Source organism: Arachis ipaensis, chromosome B9, assembly GCF_059453495.1.
Source record: "Arachis ipaensis isolate K30076 ecotype BB chromosome B9, ASM5945349v1, whole genome shotgun sequence".
Taxonomy (NCBI): Eukaryota; Viridiplantae; Streptophyta; class Magnoliopsida; order Fabales; family Fabaceae; genus Arachis; species Arachis ipaensis.
The window spans coordinates 35801094-35824539 of NC_142444.1; the positions used below are offsets into that span (position 1 = coordinate 35801094).

A 23446-nucleotide genomic window follows, 5' to 3' on the forward strand; every position below is an offset into this window, starting at 1 on the left:
CCTAGAAGTTAAATTCGATCTGAAAGAAGACAAATATCTGGAGATCCAAGAGCAAATTCGAAACAGGAGCTGGGAAGTCCTAGCTAATCCTGAAACAAAGGTGGGAAGAAACATGGTTCAAGAATTCTACTCTAATCTGTGGCAGGCAGACAGGCAGAGAATAGCTGGAACCGTATTCTATGACTATCGAACTCTGGTCAGAGGGAAGATTGTTCACACCCACCCCTGACAAAATAAGGGAGCTCTTCAAGCTGCCTCAACTGCAAGATGACCCAAACTCCTTTAATAGGAGAATGATGAGACCAAATCAGAGCTTGGATAAAATCCTAGAGAACATATGCCTCCCTGGAGCCAAATGGACAACCAACACAAAGGGTGTCCCAAACCAACTCAAAAGAGGAGATCTCAAACCAGTTGCCAGAGGCTGGCTGGACTTCATTGGGCGTTCTATACTGCCCACTAGCAACCGCTCTGAAGTCACTATCAAAAGAGCAGTGATGATTCATTGCATTATGCTGGAAAAAGAAGTGGAAGTTCATCAGCTAATTTCTTGTGAGCTTTACGAAATTGCAAACAAGAACTCCAAAGATGCCAAATTAGCTTATGCAAGCTTGATCTCCCTGTTATGTAAAGATATTAGAGTAAAAATGGGAGTAAATGAGTATATTTCAGTTGAGCAACCAATCACCAAAAAGTCAATGGAAGGACAAGTGCAGGACGACCCCATCAAGAGGAGAGCACAGGAGTTCCTCCCGAAAATTCCTCAATTTGAATACTGGGGGCGCCTAGAAGCATCTATCACCAAGTTGCAAGAAGCTATGGATCAACTGAAGGAAGAACAGCAAAATCAAAACAGCATGCTCTGCACACTGCTTAGGGAATAAGAAGAGCAAGGGCGTGAACTGAAAGAACTGAAGCGCCAGAAGCTATCTCTTGAAGGGCCAAGCACCCCACAGACTAAAGAGGCATCTACCTCCCAAAGCAAAGGTTGTTGAGTCCTAACTCTGTGATAACCTTTTATCTATTTTAAGAGTATATGAGTATTAAAATTAGAGTCATTTGTCTTTATGTCTTTAGTTTCTTTTCTTTTATTGCTAAGTGTATGCTTTTATGCCTAATTTATATTAATTCCATTAAATAATAAATAAAGATTAGAGTCTATGCCTTAAAGTTATGAACATCCTATGAATCAATCACCTTTCTTAAATGAAAAATATTTTAATTACAAAAGGATAGGAAGTACATGGTTTCGAATTCATCCTTGAAATTAGTTTAATTATTTTGATGTGGTGACAATACTTTTTGTTTTCTGAATGAATGCTTGAACAGTGCATAAGTCTTTTGAATTTGTTGTTTATGAATGTTAAATATGTTGGCTCTTGAAAGAATGATGAAAAAGAGAAATGTTATTGATAATATGAAAAATCATAAAATTAATTCTTGAAGCAAGAAAAAGCAGTGAATACAAAAGCTTGCAAAAAAAAAAGGAAAGAAAAATGGCCAAAAAAAAGAAGAAAAAAAAGGAAGGAAAAAGAAAAAGCAAGCAGAAAAAGCCAATAGCTCTTTAAACCAAAAGGCAAGAGCAAAAAGCCAATAACCCTTTAAACCAAAAGGCAAGGGTAAAAAGGATCCAAGACTTTGAGCATTAATGGATAGGAGGGCCCGAAGGAATAAAATCCTAGCCTAAGCGGCTAAACCAAGCTGTCCCTAACCATGTGCTTGTGGCGTGAATGTGTCAAGTGAAAAGTTTGAGACTGAGCGGTTAAAGTCGAGGTCCAAAGAAAAAAGAGTGTGCTTAAGAACTCTGGACACCTCTAATTGGGGACTTTAGCAAAGCTGAGTCACAATCTGAAAAGGTTCACCCAGTTATGTGTCTGTGGCATTTATGCATCCGGTGGTAATACCGGAAAACAAAGTGCTTAGGGCCACGGCCAAGACTCATAAAGTAGCTGTGTTCAAGAATAAACATACTGAACTAGGAGAATCAATAACACTATCTGAATTTTGAGTTCCTATAGATGCCAATCGTTCTGAACTTCAATGGATTAAGTGAGATGCCAAAACTGTTCAGAGGCAAAAAGCTACTAGTCCCGCTCATTTGATTGGAGCTAAGCTTCATTGATATTTTGGAATTTGTAATATATTCTCTTATTTTTATCCTATTTGATTTTCAGTTGCTTGGGGACAAGCAACAATTTAAGTTTGGTGTTGTGATGAGCGGATAATTTATACGCTTTTTGGCATTGTTTTTACATAGTTTTTAGTATGATTTGATTAGTTTTTAGTATATTTTTATTAGTTTTTAAATAAAAATCACATTTCTGGACTTTACTATGACTTTGTGTATTTTTCTGTGATTTCAGGTATTTTCTGACTAAAATTGAGGGACCTGAGCAAAAATCTGATTCAGAGGCTGAAAAAGGACAGTAGATGCTGTTTGATTCTGACCTCCCTGCACTCAAAGTGGATTTTCTGGAGCTACAAGAGTCCAAATGGTGCGCTCTAAATTGAGTTGGAAAGTAGACATTCAGGGCTTTCTAATAATATATAATAGTCCATACTTTTCCCGAGTTTAGACAACGCAAACTGGCGTTCAACGCCAGTTCTCTGTCCTATTCTGGCGTTAAACGCTAGAAACAGGTTACAAGTTGAAGTTAAATGCCCAAAACAGGTTACAACCTGGTGTTTAACTCCAGAAATAGCCTAGCCACATGTAAAGCTCAAGTCTCAGCCCCAACACACACCAAGTGGGCCTCGAAAGTGGATTTCTGTACTATCTATCATAGTTTACTCATTTTCTGTAAACCTAGGTTACTAGTTTAGTATTTAAACAACTTTTAGAGATTTATTTTGTACCTTATGACTTTTTCACGTTTTACATTGTATCTCTACGGCATGAGTCTCTAAACTCCATGGTTGGGGGTGAGGAGCTCTACTGTGTCTTGATGAATTAATGCAATTACTTCTGTTTTCTACTCAATCACGCTTGTTTCTATTCTAAGATACTCGCTTGTACTTAACCGTGATGAATATGATGATCCGTGACACTCATGATCATTCTCAACCTATGAATGCGTGCTTGACAACCACTTCCGTTCTACCTTAGATTGAGTGTGTATCTCTTAGCCTTTTGGTTCATGATCAGAGTCTTCGTGGTATAGGCTAGGATTATTGGCGGCCATTCCTGAGATCCGGAAAGTCTAAACCTTATTTGTGGTATTCCGAGTAGGATCTGGGAGGGGATGACTGTGACGAGCTTCAAACTCACAAGTGCTGGGCGTAGTGAGAGACGCAAAAGGATCAATGGATCCTATTCCAACATGAGTGAGAACCGACAGATGATTAGCCATGCGGTGACAGCACATTTGGACCATTTTCACTGAGAGGACGGATGGTAGCCATTGACAATGGTAATCCACCAACATACAGCTTGCCATGGAAGGAGACCTGCGTGCGTGAAGAAGAAGAGAGTAGGAAAGCAGAGATTCAGAAGACAGAGCATCTCCAAAGCCTCAATCTGTTCTCCATTACTCATAACAAGTACTATTTAATTTATGCTTTTTACTCTTCATAAATATAATCACTCTTATCATTGATTTCCTGACTAAGAATTACAAAATAACCATAGCTTGCTTCAAGCCGACAATCTCCGTAGGATCGACCCTTACTCACGTAAGGTATTACTTGGACGACCCAGTGCACTTGCTGGTTAGTGGTACGAGTTGTGAAAAGTGTGATTCACAATTCATGCACCATGGACCTCCTTGTAGTTACCAACAAGCCCCACCATATCAATCTAGTGGATGTGGTAGTCCTTATTGTACATGTCAACAACCACCACCATATGCCTATGAACCTCCTCCTCAACATAGCTTTGAACCACCATACTCACAAGCACCCTACTACCAAACACCACCTCCATATACACCATGTCCAAATCCATCAACCCAAGAGCCATATGATCCTAATCATGCAATCCGAGCGGAACAAGAATCAAAGGATCGTCTCATGGAAACAATGGATCGATTTCAAGCAACCATTCATCAATTGGAGCGAGTGGTATGCCGAAGAGCACACGAAGCCCTTATGGCTAAAGAATCCCAACTTGAGAATAAGGAACTGAAGTGTGTTGTGCAACAAGTGGAACAGATAGAGAGTGATGAACCACCACATCCTTATTATGATGAACCACCCTCTTATCATGAACCTTTTCTCCCAAGTAATGAGCCCTCATATCCACCTTAATCCTCAATGCATGACACTCTTGGTGTTCTTCTTCAAGGGCAAAGAGAGATGAAAAGGGAAGTACTAGAATTCACGGCTGCTTTGACCAAGGTAGTAAATCGATTAGATTTCCAATATTTGGATACTCAAAGTACTCCCATGGCTATATGTGGAGAATCAATAAAAGAGCCTAGCATGAAGGAGACACTAGAAACTCCGATGGACAATGAGGAACGTGGCTTTGTATTGGAACAAGTGGAGAAAGCCATAATAGTTAAAGAGGAAGAAGTGGTTGAAGACTTAGGAGATGCTGAACCTCCATGGGAATTTAGAGTTGCAGAGTATTCCTCTAAGAAGATTGAAATTGATGTCAAGAAGACCAGTGCACAACCTCCATAGAATATTCCTTATGAAGACTTGGATAGGATAGATCAAGAAGCAAGTTACCTTGGTGATGAGGATCATGAATCAAGTCCTCCTAGTGATGAATCTACATCCGCAAATGAACTCCTTGAATATGAAAACCCTTCTCTAATTGAGTCTGAGAATGATGTGGAAACGGAAGTCCTTCGCAAGGGTTGGACGGGAGTTGAGTACGCTTTGTCAAGAACGTTGGAGACTTCTCCACCTAGGTTGCCATCTACTCCTTCATTTGAGTGGATAAGGCTTGTCTCTATTCACCTTACCGTTCCACTTGAATATGGTATTCTTGAAATGGATGGTCAACTTAGGAGACTTTGTGGAATTAAGCGTAAGAGAAGGATGTTTAGTAGTTGGAGTTGTAAATCAAGGCTCATCAAGGTTGATACTTCAAGAGCTAGATGCAAGGGTGGAGCTAGTGAACATTTGGTTGGATCTAAGCGAAGAGTTTGGCATTGCACAGAGAATTCAGACTGTCTGTCACCCGGTTGGAACAATGGTGATCCACTTCAAGATGGGTGTAGAAACGAGATTTGGGATCCGAGAATACAAGAGGATCAACTTTGGGAGCTCAAAGCATGTGAAGAACTCCATCAAATCTTGGGAAATTTACTTGGAATAGACAGAGCTTATTGGAAGTCCAAGCGTTGGTGGCAGTTTCAAGATGAGTTCAAGCACAAGCCACCATGACAAGGAGCTCACCAAAATGTCCAACTTAAGGACGTTAACTAAAAGTGCTAGGTGGGAGACAACCCACCATGGTATGATCGTTCCTTTTTATTCTTAGTTTTATTTTATTTTATTTTTATCAGTGTTCATTCATAATTTCTGCATAATCACATGCATTCTGCATAAAAAAAATTTGTACTCGACGCGTAAGCGTCGATGACGCACACGCGTCATGTGTCAGTCCGTAATATTGAGAAAATAGACAGAGAGTTGTGCTGGAACAATGCGGGAGGGGTACCTGGCACATAAGCCAACCCACGCGTACGCGTCCCATGAGTTTTTGCCAATCCACGTGTAAGCGTCAGTGACGCGTACGCGTGGAATGAAAAACCGGCGTAGTAAGGTGATTGAACAGAGAGTTGGGCTGCCACTGTGCTGGAATCGCGCGAGTTATCACGCGTACGCGTGACCGACGCTCGCGCGTCACTTTTCTTCTTCGGGAACCCACGCGTACGCGTTGCATGGCCATTTCAGTTTGTATGCGTACGCGTGATGCGCGCGCATGCATCGCGCCCTGTTTTTCAATTCCTACTTGTTTCTTCTCTCCTTTCTCCTTCTTTACTCCTCTTTTCTTACCTTCTTCTTCTTCATTCCTTTGACTTCTCATCCTTCTTCTCGTTCATTCTATTTTCTTTATAGCATTTGCATACCTTCACTCATTACATTTTAATTTTGTGCATGTTTTTATTTTCTTTTATAAATTTGATACTTTTTCTTCGGTGTTAAATTTTCTTGCTCGACTGTTGAATATCTCTTGCATTATTCTGGTGCTTCATGACGTGTTTTATTCTGATTGGGTGATATTATTTAAGTCAATGATAATCTTTTATGATACTTGTATTCTTTTTACATTGACCTGAATTTATATTGTCTTTCATGATCCACTATCTCTTCCCCATCGTTGCAATTTTTGCACTATTGATATGCCATGTGCTTCTACTATTTTCTCACTTCCATGTTGTAGCTACCATGTAGTGAGAACCTCATTATTATTTGGTATTAACCCACCCATACTTTATTTGTTTTCTTATCTTTATTTCTCGGTTACTTTTCTTCTTTTTCCTCTTCTTTCAGGATGGCCACCGAGAAGGGAAAGGAAAAACTTCTCAATGGGACGATAGACAAGTCCATTTGCACAATCTTTGGAGAAAAGCATCAGTTGGAGCCACCCGTCCACTTGCACATCTTAGCATGCACCGAGGACGGTGCAATCTTTAAGTGTGGGGTGGTCGATACCGACTTCCGTGGGTTAGTTATTTCCTTCTCAACACCAATGTTTAATTTTTTTCTGTTAGTTCATTGTTGCATTTGCATGCTTGATTGTATGTTTGGTTAATTTTGTGCATATTTTACCACTGCTTGGTTGGAGTGATAAGTTCTTTTTCAAGACCCTTTTTATAGTATTTCACTAATTTAAATTGAAAATTTGTGTTAAACTTGTCTGAAGATTGTAATTTGGAAAATGAATTATAGCTGAGAACACACAACCTGTGAGATTTTTAGCTTAATTATATGGTTACATTATTTAACCATAATATTTTATTCTTGTGTGTTTTCTTCTCTATGATTGCAATCTATAGTTTGTTCCATTCTATATGTCCATTGTTTAGTGTATTTGCATGCATACATATGATTGAGGCCATCATTTGTTATTAACTCACTTATCCCAAATAGCCTACTATTTCAATTACCTTTGTTTGCCACTTTGAGCCTTTTAATCCCATTTGTTCTATATTTTACCACATCACTAGCTTTAAGCGGAAAAATAATTAATTACCCCAATTGAATCTTTGGTTAGCTTAAGATAGAGATTATGTATTAATTAAGTGTGGGGAATTATGGGAAGTTGGGTTGATGAAATTGTGTTGTGTTTCATTGACAAGATATCGGGAATTTGGGTGCTTACTCATGTGAAACCAGAAAAACCATATGCATTGAAATGTTATATTTGCTTTCATGTTCAAAAAAAATAATAATAAAAATAGTGCAATATAAATAAATAAACAAATAGGGAATAAAATCACCCCAAAGTTAAGTTCAATAAAAGGATCATTGCATATGTGATAAAATAGAAGAAAACTCTGATACATGAGTAGGTAAAATATACAAAAGTGAGATTTTGGGCAGCTAAGTATGATTTTAGAATTATGTAGATTGTGTGTGTGTTAGGTGAGAACTTAGGTTAGACAAAGATTTATATTATAGCTCACTTAGCCATACATATATCATCATCCTTACCTTAGCCCCATTACAACCTTAAAAAGACCTCATGATGTTTGCATTGGTATACTAAATATTTGTTGATTGGTTAGATGAAGAACAAAGTTTTAGAAAGCATGATTAGAGAAGAGTAGAGTGGATTAACCCTAGACGCTTGAGCGATTAGAGTGCATATACACTACCAGTGAGGGTTCAATGCTTGATTCTATGTTCCCTGCTTTCATGAGCTATCTTCTTACAACTTTGCCTGTCTTTTATTGTGTGATTTGAATTAGTGGAATCTGATTTATTTTTGTCTTGGAGAACTTGTTTACTTTTGACCAAGTAGATAGAAACATCTTAGCATATAGTTGCATTCATATACATAGGTTGCATTACATGAGTCTTACTTTTCCCCCATTCATTCTTTCTATCTCCTTGAGCTTAGCATGAGGATATGCTAATGTGTAAGTGTGGGGAGATTGATAAAATCCATTTTTAGGGTTTATCTTGTGCTTAATTTAGTAGATTTTTATCCATTATTCTCACACTTATGATATAAATTGCGTGTCTTACATTTTCCTTCCTAATTCTGTGATATAGTTGAAAACTTGCTTCCAAAGCCTTTTAATTGTGTATTTTAATTCTCCTTTATACCATTCGATACCGTGATCTGTGTGCTAAGTGTTTTCAGGCTATATAGGGCAGGAATGGCTTAGAGGATGGAGAGGAAGCTTGAAAAGATGGAAGGAGCACAAGAAATAAAAGAGATAACTAGCGAGGATCGACGCGCACGCATGGCTCACGTGTGCGCGTGATTTGGAGATTTTCACAGCGACGCGTGCGCGTACCTGACGTGTACACGTGATAAGTGAGATTGCCCAGTGACTTGTGCGCGTAACTGATGCGTACGCGTGACACGCGAAGAAGACCATCGACGCGTACGCGTGACATGCGCCACGTGCAGAAATTGCAGAAAGTACTGGGGGCAATTTCTGGGCTCCTTTTGGCCCAGTTTCAAGCCCGAAAAACACAGATTAGAGGCTACAGAGTGGGGGAATAATCATTCATGGATTCATTCACCCAACTTTGATTCAAAGAATTTGAGGTTTTAGATGTATTTTTCTAGAGAGAGAGGCTCTCTCCTCTCTCTAGGTTTTAGGATTCTTAGGTTTAGCTATTTTCAATTTCAGATTTTTATCTTAGTTTAATTTAGTTTCTCTTCTACTCTTATTTGTTTTAGCATTCCAGTTTATTTATTTCCCTTGTTAATTACACTACGTTTCTATTTTAGTTTATGAATTCTCATGTTTGATTTGATTTCCTATTTAATGCAATTTGAGATATTTCATAATTATTGTTCCTTTCTTCGTTTGTTATTATTAATGCTTGCAATTGGTTGTTTGGATTTTATTATCTCTTATTGCTTTTCTATGCTTTTATGGTGCGCCTTCCAAGTGTTTGATAAAATGCTTGGTTGTATTTTAGAGTAAATTTCTCTCCTTTTGGCTTTGGTTGAGTAATTGGAGACTCTTGAGTTATCAAACTCCTTTGTTGACTAATAATTGAAATTTGCTAGTTGATTTGGATCCCTCTAAAGCTAGTCTTTCCTTAGGAGTTGACTAGGACATGAGGAATCAAATTGATTCATCCACTTGAATTTCTTCCATAGTTAGAGGTTAACTAAGTGGGAGCAATGGACAATTCTCATCACAATTGATAAGGATAGCTAGGATAGGACTTCTAGTTCTCATACCTTGCCAAGAGCTTTTCTAGTTATTAATTTACTTTTTTTGCCATTTTATTTCCTTGTTCCTTATTTCAAAAACCCAAAAAGATACTTTTTCATAACCAATAGTAACACACCTCCCTGCAATTTCTTGAGAGACGACCCGAAGTTTAAATACTTCGGTTTAATTTTATTGGGTTTGTTTTAGTGACAACCAAATTTTTGTATTAAAGGATTCTTTGTTGGTTTAGAAACTATACTAGCAACGAAGATTTCATTTGTGAAATTCTAAACTGTCAAAGATCCGTTCGTCACCGATCTCTTCGTCAGGATGGCTTGAAGGAAATAGATCGCTTGAAGATGGATTCTTGAACGTGGTTGAAATTTTTGAGGGCAAAAAATTTTTTTTAGGAGGGTAGAATGTAACAACCCCGTTTTTCGAGTACACGAAATCTTTTCTGAAGACACGGATTTCTCCGGAAGATTAGTAAAGGGAACACCTCTGCTCTATCATTAAGCATCTCAATCCTCATTATCATTATGTCATCTTAAAGCTAGAACCTCTTTTGAGAAAAGCTCAACAACGCAATCACAAAGAACCTAGTTTTGAACCGTATCGGTTAGGAGTTTTGATTCGAGTTTTCGTAAATAGTCTCTGTTTGACGGACCAAACTCGATTCATGAGAGAAGAGAGATAATAGTATAATATTATCATTATATTAGTATTAGAAGCTGCTTGAATGATTTTATAATATTATCTGGTTTGTTTTAGTTAAAAATAGGAAATCAGTTTAACCGGATTCACAGTTTACTGGTGCAGCTTAGCACCAGCACTCTTTGATGACTTTAGCAATGCTAATGCCTCATCATACATGTTCTATTCTTATATTAAATATGTTACTAGTGTCATTTATGCTAGTAACTCAGAAAAGAATTTTTAGAAATATTTTTACAAGTGTTCTGATACATCTAGTTTTAGTAGTTATACACTTGAGAAATTTTAATATTATTTTAATCCACTAATAAACCACTATTTTATGGTTTATCTTGTGCTCAATTGAGTGGTTTTATCAAGTCCTTGCACACTTATACATACAAATTGCATGATTTTACAATTCCTTCCTAGTTTTGTTCTATAATTGAAATCTTGCTTCCCAAGCCTTTAAATTGTGTATTTTAATTCCCCTTTATACCATTCGATGCCGTGATCTGTGCGTTAAGTGTTTTCAGGCTTTATAGGGTAGGAATGGTTTAGAGGATAGAGAGGAAGCTTGCATAAATGGAAGGAGCACAAGAAATAAAGGAGATAACCAGCGAGGAGCGACGCGCACGCATGGCTCACGCGTGCGCGAGCCTGATGCGTACGCGTGACATGCGAAGATGACTAGCAATGCGTACGCGTGACATGCGCTACCTGCAGAAATTGCAGAAAATGCTGGGGGCGATTTTGGGCTAAGTTTGGACCCAATTTTCGGCCCAGAAACATAGACTAGAGCCAGGGGACAAGCAGAGACTCAACAGACATTCTCATTCGCATAGTTTTTAGTTTTAGATTGGAATCTTAGAGAGAAATCACTCTTCCTCTAGGTTTCCTTCACATTCATAGTTTTAGTTTTTATGCTTTTTATGCTTTTGCTTTGGATATTGAGAAGAGTCACTACTTCCGTTAAAGTTGCCATTATTCTAGTTTGCTTTCTTATTCCTTTACTCTTTTGGTTACTTCTTAACCTTGTTCAGATACGTATGTTTATGATTTTGGGATTTACTAATGCAAAGAACTACTTTTACCTTTAATTAATTTTCTGTTATTATTTTATTTAATTTATCATGTCTTCTTCTTATTCCTTTTTATCGTTTATAAAAATCACATTCATGTCAATGGAGTAAACTCCCAACTTGACCTGGGGGCTGATTAAAAGGAGACCCTTGAGTTTGAATACTCAAGTGTCAATTTCAATTGAAAGTTGTTGGCTAACTCTCTAGTCACTAACGCTAATCCTTCCATAGGAGAGGATTAGGACTTGTGAATAAGAGTTAGCTCAATCACTTGACTTTCCTTTATTTAGTAAGGGTTAACTAAGTGAAAACAACAACCTCTTGCCATTACACTTGGGAGAATCCAACAAGGATAGAACTTCCAATTAATCTTCCCCCGGTCAAGGCTTTTATTTTGATTATATAAATTCTCTTGTTAATTTTCACTGCTTTAATTTACAATCATTTATTTTTCTGTTCTCCAACTCTTAAAATTTCTCGGAAAACTCCTGACTAATAAAATAGCACTCTTTTGTCAACTCGTTGGGAGACGACCTGGGATTTCTACTCCTAGTATTTTTATTCAAAAATTGTGACAACTCTTTCCAAATTGATAAGCAGATTTTTTGTCGATTAGGAACTGTACTCGCAACGTTATTTCTATATTAAATTCTTAATCGGCTAATTTTCGCCTCGTCAATTTTTGGCGCCGTTGCCGGGGAGTTGTAATAGCGTGCTAAATTATTAGTTGGTGTAAATATTTTTTATTTTACATATTTGCATATTTTTATTTTATTTTATTACCATGAGCTGTATGCTTCTTTCATTGAATGACGCGTTCATTGCTTGATCCGAGCTTAGCCACGTTTGACCCTAAAATTGAAAGAACTATTTCACGTATTAGGCAAGCTCGACGTCGGTTAGCCTCCGAGCGAGGTGAAGTGGTTACTACCAATTCACCAATCTCATCTGAGGGCGAATCTGAAGCGCCATTTGAGGAAGAAACAAGCTCATTTTCTATTGATTCTGTTAATTTACGTGCAAGTGATATAGCGGAGCCCAAAAGGATTACTCTCTAGGAAGCAGGAGCTCTAGACTTTTGATGAGCGGATAATTTATACGCTTTTTGGCATTGTTTTTAGTATATTTTTAGTAGAATCTAGTTACTTTTAGGGATGTTTTTAATAGATTTTATGTTAAATTCACATTTCTGGACTTTACTATGAGTTTGTGTGTTTTTCTGTGATTTCAGGTATTTTCTGGCTGAAATTGAGGGACTTGAGCAGAAATCAGATTCAGAGGTTGAAAAAGGACTGCTGATGCTGTTGGATTCTGACCTCCCTGCACTCAAAGTGGATTTTCTGGAGCTACAGAACTCGAAATGGCGCGCTTCCAATTGCGTTGGAAAGTAGACATCCAGGGCTTTCCAGAAATATATAATAGTCCATACTTTGGCCAAGAATTGACGACATAAACTGACGTTCAACGCCAGCTTTCTGCCCAAATCTGGCGTCCAGCGCCAGAAAAGGATCCAAAACCAGAGTTGAACGCCCAAACTGGCACAAAAACTGGCGTTCAACTCCACAAATGGCCTCTGCACGTGCAACACTTAAGCTCAGCCCAAACACACACCAAGTGGGCCCCGGAAGTGGATTTATACATCAAATACTTACTCATGTAAACCCTAGTAGCCAGTTTATTATAAATAGGACCTCTTACTATTGTATTAGGCATCTTTGATCAGTTGTATGCTATCTTAGATCACAATAGGGGGCTGGCCATCTCGGCCATGCCTGGACCTTCACTTATGTATTTTCAACGGTAGAGTTTCTACACTCCATAGATTAAGGTGTGGAGCTCTGCTGTTCCTCAAAGATTAATGCAAAGTACTACTATTTTCTTTTCAATTCTTCTTATTTCGCTTCTAAGATATCCATTCGCACCCAAGAACGTGATGAAGGTGATGATTATGTGTGACGCTCATCACCATTCTCCCCTATGAACGCGTGCCTGACAAACACTTCTGTTCTACATGAATTAAGCTAGAATGAGTATCTCTTAGATCTCCTAACCAGAATCTTCGTGGCGTAAGCTAGAATGATGGCGGCATTCAAGAGAATCCGGAAGGTCTAAACCTTGTCTGTGGTATTCTGAGTAGGATTCAATGATTGAATGACTGTGACGAGCTTCAAACTCACGAGTGCTGGGCGTTAGTGACAGACGCAAAAGGAGGGTGAATCCTATTCCAGCATGATCGAGAACCGACAGATGAATAGCCGTGCCATGACAGGGTGCGTGAGCATATTATTCACTGAGAGGAGGGGATGTAGCCACTGACAACGGTGATGCCCTTGCATAAAGCCAGCCATGGAAAGGAGTAAGACTGATTGGATGAAGATAGCAGGAAAGCAGAGGTTCAGAGGAACGAAAAGCATCTCCATTCGCTTATCTGAAATTCCTACCAATGATTTACATAAGTATCTCTATCCCTATTTTATTATATACTATTCGAAAACACCATTATCAATTTATATCTGCCTGACTGAGATTTACAAGGTGACCATAGCTTGCTTCATACCAACAATCTCCGTGGGATTCGACCCTTACTCACGTAAGGTATTACTTGGACGACCCAGTGCACTTGCTGGTTAGTTGTATCGAAGTTGTGACAATTATGAATTAAGATCAAAGCACCAAGCTTTGGAGCCATTACCAGGGATTGTTCGAGCCTGGACATCACAATTTCGTGCACCAACTTTACACTGCAACTGTATCAAGTGCGTCACCCAAATCTGGTTGCAGATTTTGAACTGAAGACTGTGCTAATCAACTTACTGCCCAAGTTTCATGGCTTATCTGCTCAAGAGCCCATAAAGCACCTCAGAGATTTTCAGACAGCCTACTCCACTACTAGGCGTCATGGTGCAGATGAGACTACTATTTGGCTATATGCCTTCCCATTTTCTCTTGAGGGAAAGGCAAGGGAGTGGTTCTATACTCAATCTGAAGCAGTCGTTACTAACTGGGATCTGCTCAGAAGGGAATTCCTGAAAAAGTACTTTCCAGCTGAAGTTACAGACAGACTGAGGAAAGAAATTTCCTGCATTATTCAAGGTTAATCAGAGACTCTTTATTAGTACTGGAAATGTTTCAAGAATCTCCTAGACTCATGTCCCCACCACAAGATTGACCAGTTGGTGTTGATCAGTTATTTCACACAAGGCATGAAGCCTTAAGACAAGACTACACTAGATGCTGCAAGTAATGTCTCTCTGAAAAAGTACAAGACGGCGACAAAAGCGTGGCAACTGATCATCGATCTAGCTGAGTCTACCCGGAATGTCAGGTACAGGAACAACCATCCCAAGGCTATTGCGGAGGTTTCCTCTAGTAGTGAGACTATTGCTCTCACACAGACTCTGGGAGAGATGACCAACATACTGAACCAACTACAGCTGAATCAACAATAACCTCAGCCTCCCCCACAACAACAATGTCAACAGTTAGTCCCTCAGAGAGTATGCGGAATATGCGCCTGCTACACTCATTACACTGATGAGTGTCTGCAACTCCAACAACAAGAAGACAACACCTTGGCAGCTACTCACAATTTTTATGACCACCCGAATCAATGATAATATCAACAAGGCGGCACTTACAACCAAGGTGGGAACTACAATCAAGGTTGGCAAGATAACTCCAACCAAGGTTGGAGAGACAATTCCAACCAAGGCTGGAGGGACAACTATAACCGAGGAGGCAGAGACAATAGTGGGAATCAAAGGTGAAACAACAACAGACAGTAGAACTAAAACCAGCCTTACAGAGCACCACACCTAAGTCAGTCCCAGGCACCTCAGAATAACCAACAGCAGGCCCCTCAGATTATTTATCCCCCTTCTTCTACTAATGATGAGGTGCTTCACTCTCTTGTACAAGGACAGAAAGACCTTCAGAATACATTTACCTCTAGCATCAATGGTCTTACCTCCACTTTACAAGCTCTCATCTCCCGGATAGAACTGCCTTTCACTCCCAGCAATCAACCTTCAAGCTCCAGTGCACTTCCTTCTCAACCTTTACCCAACCCCAAAGGTGGAATCAATGCCATTATTTTGAGGTCTGGAACTACACTGAAAGAGAGGAGTCAGGAGGAGCCAAGCTCAAAGGAAGATATCCAAGCTGAAGACATTGTTGAGGTGGAGGATGTTGAAGAAGAGGAGGAAGTACAAGACATGGTTGAAGAAGAAGCGGCTCAACCAGGGAATGAAGCACCAAAGGAAGCTGAAGTTACAAGAGAAGCCATTCCCATTCCATTTCCACACCTTGCTAAGAAGTCCAGAAAGCAGATGGAGCTAGACCCCAAGATGGTGGAGATCTTCAAAAAGGTTGAGGTAACTGACAAACAGATTTCTGCCGGTAAAAAATTTTATAAAAATAATCACGTTGTAAGTATAGTTTCTAAACCAACAAAGAATTCTTTCGTACAAAAACTTTGGTTGTCACAAGTAACAAAACCCAATAAAATTTATAACCAAAGTATTTAAACATCGGGTCGTCTCTCAAGGAATTGCAAGGAGGTGTATTTATTTTTGGTTATTAGTTTTCTGAGAAATTTGGAGTTTGGGCAATGGACACAAAAATAATTATAAATTAAAGTAATAAAAATTAACAAGAGGTTTTATGTAATTAAAATAAAGAGCCTTGAATGGAAGAATGATTAATTGGAAGAAAATAAATTATTAATTAGAAAAACTCTTGGCAAGGTATGAGAACTGGAAATCCCATCCTAGTTATCCTTATCAGGTGTGATGATAATTATTTACTGCTCCCACTTAGTTAACCCTTACTAAATAAAGGAAAGTCAAGTGGACTAATCAATTTAATTCCTCAAGTCCTAGTCAACTCCTATGGAAAGACTAGCTTTAGAGGGATCCAAATCAACCAGTAAGAATTCCAATTTTCAATCAACTGCTGAGTTTGATAACTCAAGTGTCACCAATTACTTAACCAAAGCCAAAAAGGGGAGAAAATCTACTCGAATAAAAATGCCTTAAATTGGAAGCAGCAGTAACATAAATAAAAGAAAGAAATCTTAAATATGAAATACCTCGAAATGTATTGAATCAAATTAAACATAGGAATCCATAAGCCAATTTGGCAACATAAATAATTACCAAGTGAAATAGAGTAACTAAAGTAATAGAGTAAATAAAAGTAGATAAGAGAAACTAATTTAAAAGAACATTGAACCTGGAATGAAGAAGCAATCCTAAAACTAAGAGAAATCCTAATCCTAAAACCTAAGAGAGAGGAGAGAGCCTCTCTCTCTAGAAAACTACATCTAAAACCTAAATTATGTGAATTATGAATGTTGTTCAATTGTTTTATGAATGAATGGATTTTTCCACTTTATAGCATCTAATCTGTGTTTTTTGGGCCGAAAACTGGGTCGAAAACAGCCCAGAAATCGCTGGGGGCGAATTCTGCCACGCTAGTTTTTCTGAAGAACGACGTGTGCGTGTCATTTTTCTGTATTGCCACTATAGCGAATTATATATCATGTTGAAGCCCCAGATGTTAGCTTTCTAACACAGTTGGAATCATCTCATTTGGATCTCTGTAGCTCAAGTTATGACCATTTGAGTGTAAAGAGGTCAGGCTGGACAACTTAGCAATTTCTTCAACTTCTTGTATTCCTTCAACTTTTGTGTGCTTCCTTTCCATCCTCTAAGCCATTCCTACCCTATAATCTTTGAAAATACTTAACACACATATCAAGGCATCGAATGGTAATTAGAGAGGATTAATATTAGCAAATATAAGGCCAAAGAAGCATGTTTTCAATCATAGCACAAAATCAGGAAGGAAAACATAAAACCATGCGAATTGTATGAATAAGTGTGAGAATAATGGATAAAACCCACTAGATTAAGCACAGGATAAACCCTAAAAATGGTGGTTTATCAGTAACAATTCCCCTTTTTGATGCCATTCGCCAGGTACCTAAATATGCGAAGTTTCTAAAAGATTTATGCATGAATAAAGATAAAATACAGGATTTAGAAAATATTCCTCTAGGTAGCTCTATCTCTGCTTTAATGGGTGATATACCAAAAAAATGTAGTGATCCAGGTCCATGCATGGTTACTATTACTATAGAGGGTGTGAAATTTTTTGACTGCATATGTGATTTAGGCGTGTTTGTTAGTATAATGCCATTATCTGTATATGATGCTTTGAGGCTCCATCCCTTAAAAAGGCCGGCAGCACGTTTTGTTTTGGCAGATAAAAGCATTATCTCTGTGGTTGGAATTGCTGAGGACGTGCTGGTGAGCATTAAGGGGCTCACATTTCCTATTGACTTCTATATTTTGGAGATGCCCCCTAATGACTCAGGAAGACTATCATCCATCCTCCTTGGAAGACCATTTCTGAAAACTTCAAAGTTCAAGTTGGATGCATTCTCAGGAACTTACTCCTTTGAGATAGATGGCAGAGCAGTGAGTTTCAACTTGGATGAAGCTATGAAGCACCCTCCGGAAGATCATTTTATCTTCCAATGTGACATCATTGATGAGACTGTAGCTGTAGTTCACCAAGAGGAAGTAGATGAGAGGCACATGGAGCATGGTGCAAGTGTGGGGAAGCCCCCTGAACAAGATGAAGACACATTGCCACCTTCACTAGCTCCAGATGATCAAGTGTCTAGCAATGAGTAGAAAATGGAGTTAAATCCCCTTCCATCCCACCTCAAGTATGCTTACCTTGAGGATCATCAGAAGCTCCCAGTTATCATTGCAAGGGAACTCACTTCCCAACAAGAGGAGCAATTGCTTAGTGTGCTGAGAAGACACAAGAAAGAAATTGGGTGGAGCTTGGTGGATATAATAGGCATCAACCCTCAAGTTTGTGAGCAGAGAATATTTTAGAAGAGGGAGCAAGGCCTGTCTGTCAACCTTAGAGGCGGCTGAATCCCACCATCTTAGAAGTTGTCAAGAAGGAAGTGACCAGACTGCTTGAAGCTGATATCATCTACCCCATCTCAGATAGTGAATGGATCAGCCCAGTACAAGTGGTGCCCAAGAAGTCTGGAGTCACAACAGTGAAGAATGAGCATGGAGAGCTCCTGACAACTAGAGTGCAGAATTCCTGGAGGGTGTGCATTAATTACAGGCACCTCAATTAGGCTACTCGCAAGGATCACTACCCCCTGCCATTTATCGATCAGATGCTTGATCATTTGTCAGGTAAATCACACTACTGCTTTTTAGATGGTTACACAGGATATTTTCAAATCCATATAGCTCCTGAGGATCAGGAGAAGACTACTTTTACATGTCCCTTTAGAACGTATGCATACAAGAGAATGCCTTTTGGCTTATGTAATGCACTGGCTACTTTCCAAAGATGCATGATGAGTATTTACTCAGATCTTATTGAGAACTGTATAGAAATTTTCATGGATGACTTTAGTGTGTATGGTGATTCATTTAGCCTTTGCTTGGATAGTTTAGCTAGAGTATTAGACAGGTGTGTTAGTTCAAACCTTGTATTAAATTTTGAAAAGTGTCAATTTATGGTAAAACAAGGTATTATTCTAGGACATGTTGTTTCTAATACTGGTATTTCTGTAGATCTAGCAAAGGTAGATGTGATTTCTAGTTTACCTTACCCCTCCTCTGTGAGGGAAGTCCGTTCGTTCCTTGGTCATGCAGGGTTCTACCAGAGATTTATCAAGGACTTCAATAAGGTAGCATTGCCTTTATCCAGACTGCTGCAGAAGGATGTTGAGTTCGAGCTGAGTGAGGACTGCACAGAAGCGTTCGATAAGCTAAATATCGCCTTAACTCAAGCTCTGATTGTGAGAGGACCAGACTGGAGCCAGCCTTTTGAGATTATGTGTGATGCCTCCAACCATGCAGTGGGAGCGGCGCTGGCTCAGCGCAAAGGTAAGGTCCCTTTTGTAATAGCTTATGCTTCTAAGACCTTAGACACTGCTCAGTCTAATTATACTACCACTGAAAAAGAGCTTCTGGCTATTGTTTTTGCTCTGGATAAATTCCGAGCCTATTTACTTGGTACTAAAGTGGTAGTATACTCAGACCATGCAACTCTAAAATATTTATTAGCTAAAAAAGAGTCCAAACCAAGGTTAATACGTTGGATATTGTTGCTGCAAGAATTTGATTTAGAAATTAAGGATATGAGTGGTTTCTAGAATTTAGTGGCGGATCACCTGAGTCGCCTAGAGCACATTAAGTATGACACCACTCCTATCAATGATACTTTTCCATTTGATAGCTTGCATGCAATATCTGAAGTAGTTCCTTGGTATGCACCTGTGGCTAATTATCTAGTCAGTCACACCTTCCCTGCCAATTTTACTAAGCATCAAAAGGACAAGCTGAAAAGCGATTCCAAATATTATATATGGGATGACCCATATTTATGGAGGTATGTGCTGACCAGGTAATTAGAAAGTGTGTGCCTCAATCAGAATTCCAGTCAATTTTAGAGGCCTGCCACTCCTCTGAGAGTGGTGGACATTTTAGCCCTCAAAGAACAGCTAGAAAAATTTTAGACTGTGGATTCTGGTGGCCCACTCTTTATAAAGATGCTACTGCCTTCTGTAAATCTTGTTCCCCATGCCAAATGTTTGGTAATATATCCAAGAGGGATGAGATGCCCCAACAGCTTATGCTATTCTGTGAAATTTTTTATGTTTGGGGCATTGACTTCATGGGTCCATTTCTAAACTCTAGTGGTTTCTTACATATATTGTTAGATGTAGATGATGTTTCTAAATGGGTGGAATCAATTCCTACCCGTACTGACGATGCTAACGTTGTTGTCTCCTTTGTTAGAAATCAAATTATCCGTCACTTTGGATCACCACGAGCAATCGTGAGTGATCAAGGCACTCACTTTTGTAACAGGAGATTAGCAGGTCTACTGAAGAAGCATGGGATCGTTCACAAGGTAGCAACAGCTTACCATCCCCAGACCAATGGGCAAGCTGAGGTGTCTAACAGAGAGATAAAATGCATACTGGAGAAGATAGTCAAGCCTCATAGGAAGGACTGGAGCACCAGGCTTGTAGATGCGCTTTGGGCTTATCGGACAGCGTACAATTCACCAATCGGGATGAGTCCCTTCCGCCTAGTCTATGGCAAAGCTTTCCACCTCCCAGTGGAGGTGGAACACAAGGATTTTTGGGCGGTAAGGGAATGCAACATGGGATTTGAGAAGGCTGGTCTGAAAGGAAGCTGCAACTGGCAGAACTGGAGAACCTTCGACTCGAAGCATATGACAACTCCAGATTATACAAAGAGAAAGTAAAGGTTGTGCATGACAAGCATATCAAGAGAAGAGAGTTCAGACCTGGGGAGCTAGTTCTCCTTTACAACTCAAGTCCACGCGTACGCGTCCCTCACGCGTACGCGTCCCTTACGCGTACGCGTCGCTTGCGATTTCAGCACACCACGCGTAAGCGTCCCTGACGCGTACCCGTGACCCTAAAAATTGGCGTAAATGGTGTTTGGCCAGAAAGTTGTGTTGGTGTGGGGCTGGAACTGTGCTAGAAGCATAAACCCCATCACGCGTACGCGTCCCTGACGCGTGCGCGTCATTTTCCCAAAAGGGCCATCCACGCGTGCGCGTGCCTGATACGCACGCGTCGCATGCCATTTTTACCCCAAGCCCAGAGCGAACAGAGAGTTGTGCGTACGCATTGATGCCTTCGCACGATTCGTACAATCAAAGGCATGCGTACGCGTGCCCAACGCCTATGCGTCACTACTCAATTTGCACAACCCACGCGTACGCGTGATGCACGCTTACGCGTGATGCACGCGTATGCGTCGCATGCGACGCACAATTAAACCACCTCAGCACCTGATTTCATATTATCCCTTCCCCAATCCTAATTCTTTTCAATCCTAATTATTTCTTCTTCCTTCTTCCTCCTTTCTTCCTTATTCTTTCTTCATATCTATTACTTTTTTCCTCCCTTCTTCATCTTCATCACCAGGTTTCTTTTCTTCCTCCCATCTACTCTTTCATTATTACATTAATTTATGTTTCTTTCCTCTCTATTTTTCTTTTAGTTTAATTCTCCATGGTTTCTTTTTCTTTCTTTTTCATGCATTCTTATGTTGGTATTGGAGTTTTATTTGGGTATTACCTTATCATTCTTGAGCTTGTGGATATTATGAGGAGTGATTTGACAATTGATATTTTAATTTGGCTCTCATATACATTTGGATTATATTATTTTCATTCCTATTTCAACTTGCATACCAAGTGTTTGTGAAAAAGCTCTTATGGTACTTTGAATCCTATTTTCCTTTACTCTTTTACTTGAATGCCCCTTTTCACCACACTTGGATTCCACATGTATTTGGTATTATCATTCACAATTGTCATCATACAAGTACTCTCTAAATTGGCACATTTATTAGTTGATGCTTGAGTTATGCTTCTCATGCCTATTCCTTGCATGCTTTTACCTCTTGCATCTATTTAATTATGAATTGCCTTGTTGCTCTTAATTGATGTCTTACTTACATGTTATAGCTACCATGTGTTTAAGCTATGATCTTTTCTTTGGCATTCATTATCACTTGGAATTTTAGCCCTCCGATTCTGGTTATATATATTTCACCTTCTTCTTCTTTCTTTCTTCCTTAGGCATGGGTACCAAGAAAGGAAAAGAGAAGGCCACGGACAAGACACCAGCAAGGAGAGGAACCAAGAGAACACCGGCTAAAGCACTACCATCTACCAGTGTCAAGCCACCAACAAAGTGGGTAAAGAGGATTATTAAAGTTGATGAGATAGAGAAAGCCTTTCCCGCAAGAGACTCTATATGGTTTGCTAACCGTTATTGCAAACAGATGTTTTGCATTCTAGCCGAGAGGAACTACAACAATGAGTATCTACTCATTGTCCCAACACACTTTGTTGATTTTGTGGAGCCCTGCATAGAGAGGAGACAGTGAAGATTTTTGAGGAGACAGCCACGGGAGGCCAACTTATCATGGGTAGTTGAATTCTACTCCAACATCTACTCGCCTACTCTGCAAACTGTCTACGTTCGTCAGCATCAGGTCCCTGTCTCCAAGAGTGCCATACAGAGAGCACTGGACCTTCCACCTAGTCCAGATGGATGGGATGCATATCAAGAGGCATCTCGTAAGTGCTAGATGTATCACTTCGACTGGAATAGCGTCCTTGGAGTTATAGCCTAACCTGGCAGCACCTGGATCTACAGGCATCATCGTTCAAAACCCAAGAGCATCTAAGCCCAATCACTCACCCTGGAGGCTCACGTGTGGGCACATATTATGTCCTACTATGTCTTTCCGAGCACTCACAAGTCGACCTTCATAGCAGACATGGCTGTCTCATCTGGTGCATCCTGACAGAGCAATCCCTCAACCTGTCCTGACACATCCGACAAGCAATGGGACATGTATAGATTGTGGGTAACCTGCCTTTTCCCGTCTTGGTTTCAGATTTAGTCTCTGCATCTGGTGTGTCCTATCAGCCAGGAGACACGACGGTCATGATCCCTCAGGCCGACCAGTACGTCCCGAATGGGAAGTACATCAGGCCACCAGTTCCCTCTGTGAGTCGGCCTGCAGGCCCATCTTTGGATACCCCTCCTTTCTCTACTCCACCATCATCCACACCACAAGCATCATCCACCCATTAGATGTTCCTTCAGATCCTTGAGAGGTTCGACCGACAAGACCGTCAGATAGAGCAAATGGAGCGCCGTAACAAGCACCAATACAACTACCTGAAGGAACTCATAGTTGGTACGCACCCACCTCCAGAACCAAAGGACACCCCGGACTCCCCTTCATCCAGTAGCACAGGGAGCCATGGTGAACCAGACAGTGGAGGCAATGCTTCCAACCCTACATTGCTTCTTACTGATGGCACAGAGGACCGTGCCAAGTCTTAAGTGTGGGGAGGTCAGTCCTTGACTTCCGGAGGTAACTTCTCTCTCTTAACACCAAAATTTGACTTTTTCTTTTGTTAGATAGGATAGGTTGCATGATAATAATTGTTTGCATGTATGTTTTTCTTGGTTAAAGTAATGAGTTTCTTTTCAAGACCCTATTTTATAATATTTCACTAATTTAAATTGAAAAATTGTGTTAAACTTGTTTGAAGATTGTAATTTGGAACATAGTTTATAGCTAAGAACACACAACCTGTGAGATTTTGAGCTTAATTATATGGTTACATTATTTAACCATGAATTCTATTCTTCTGTGTTTTTTTCTCTATGATTGTAATCTATAGTTTGTTCCATTCTATATGTCCATTGTTTAGTATATTTACATGCATACATATGATTGAGGCCATCATTTATTA

General features: G+C 39.6%; 1 pseudogene; it reads left to right on the forward strand.

The window, feature by feature from the left end:
- The first annotated feature begins 4017 nt into the window (after nt 1-4017).
- On the forward strand, nt 4018-17778 carry LOC148544289 (uncharacterized; annotated as a pseudogene).
- Nucleotides 17779-23446: the final 5668 nt, after the last annotated feature.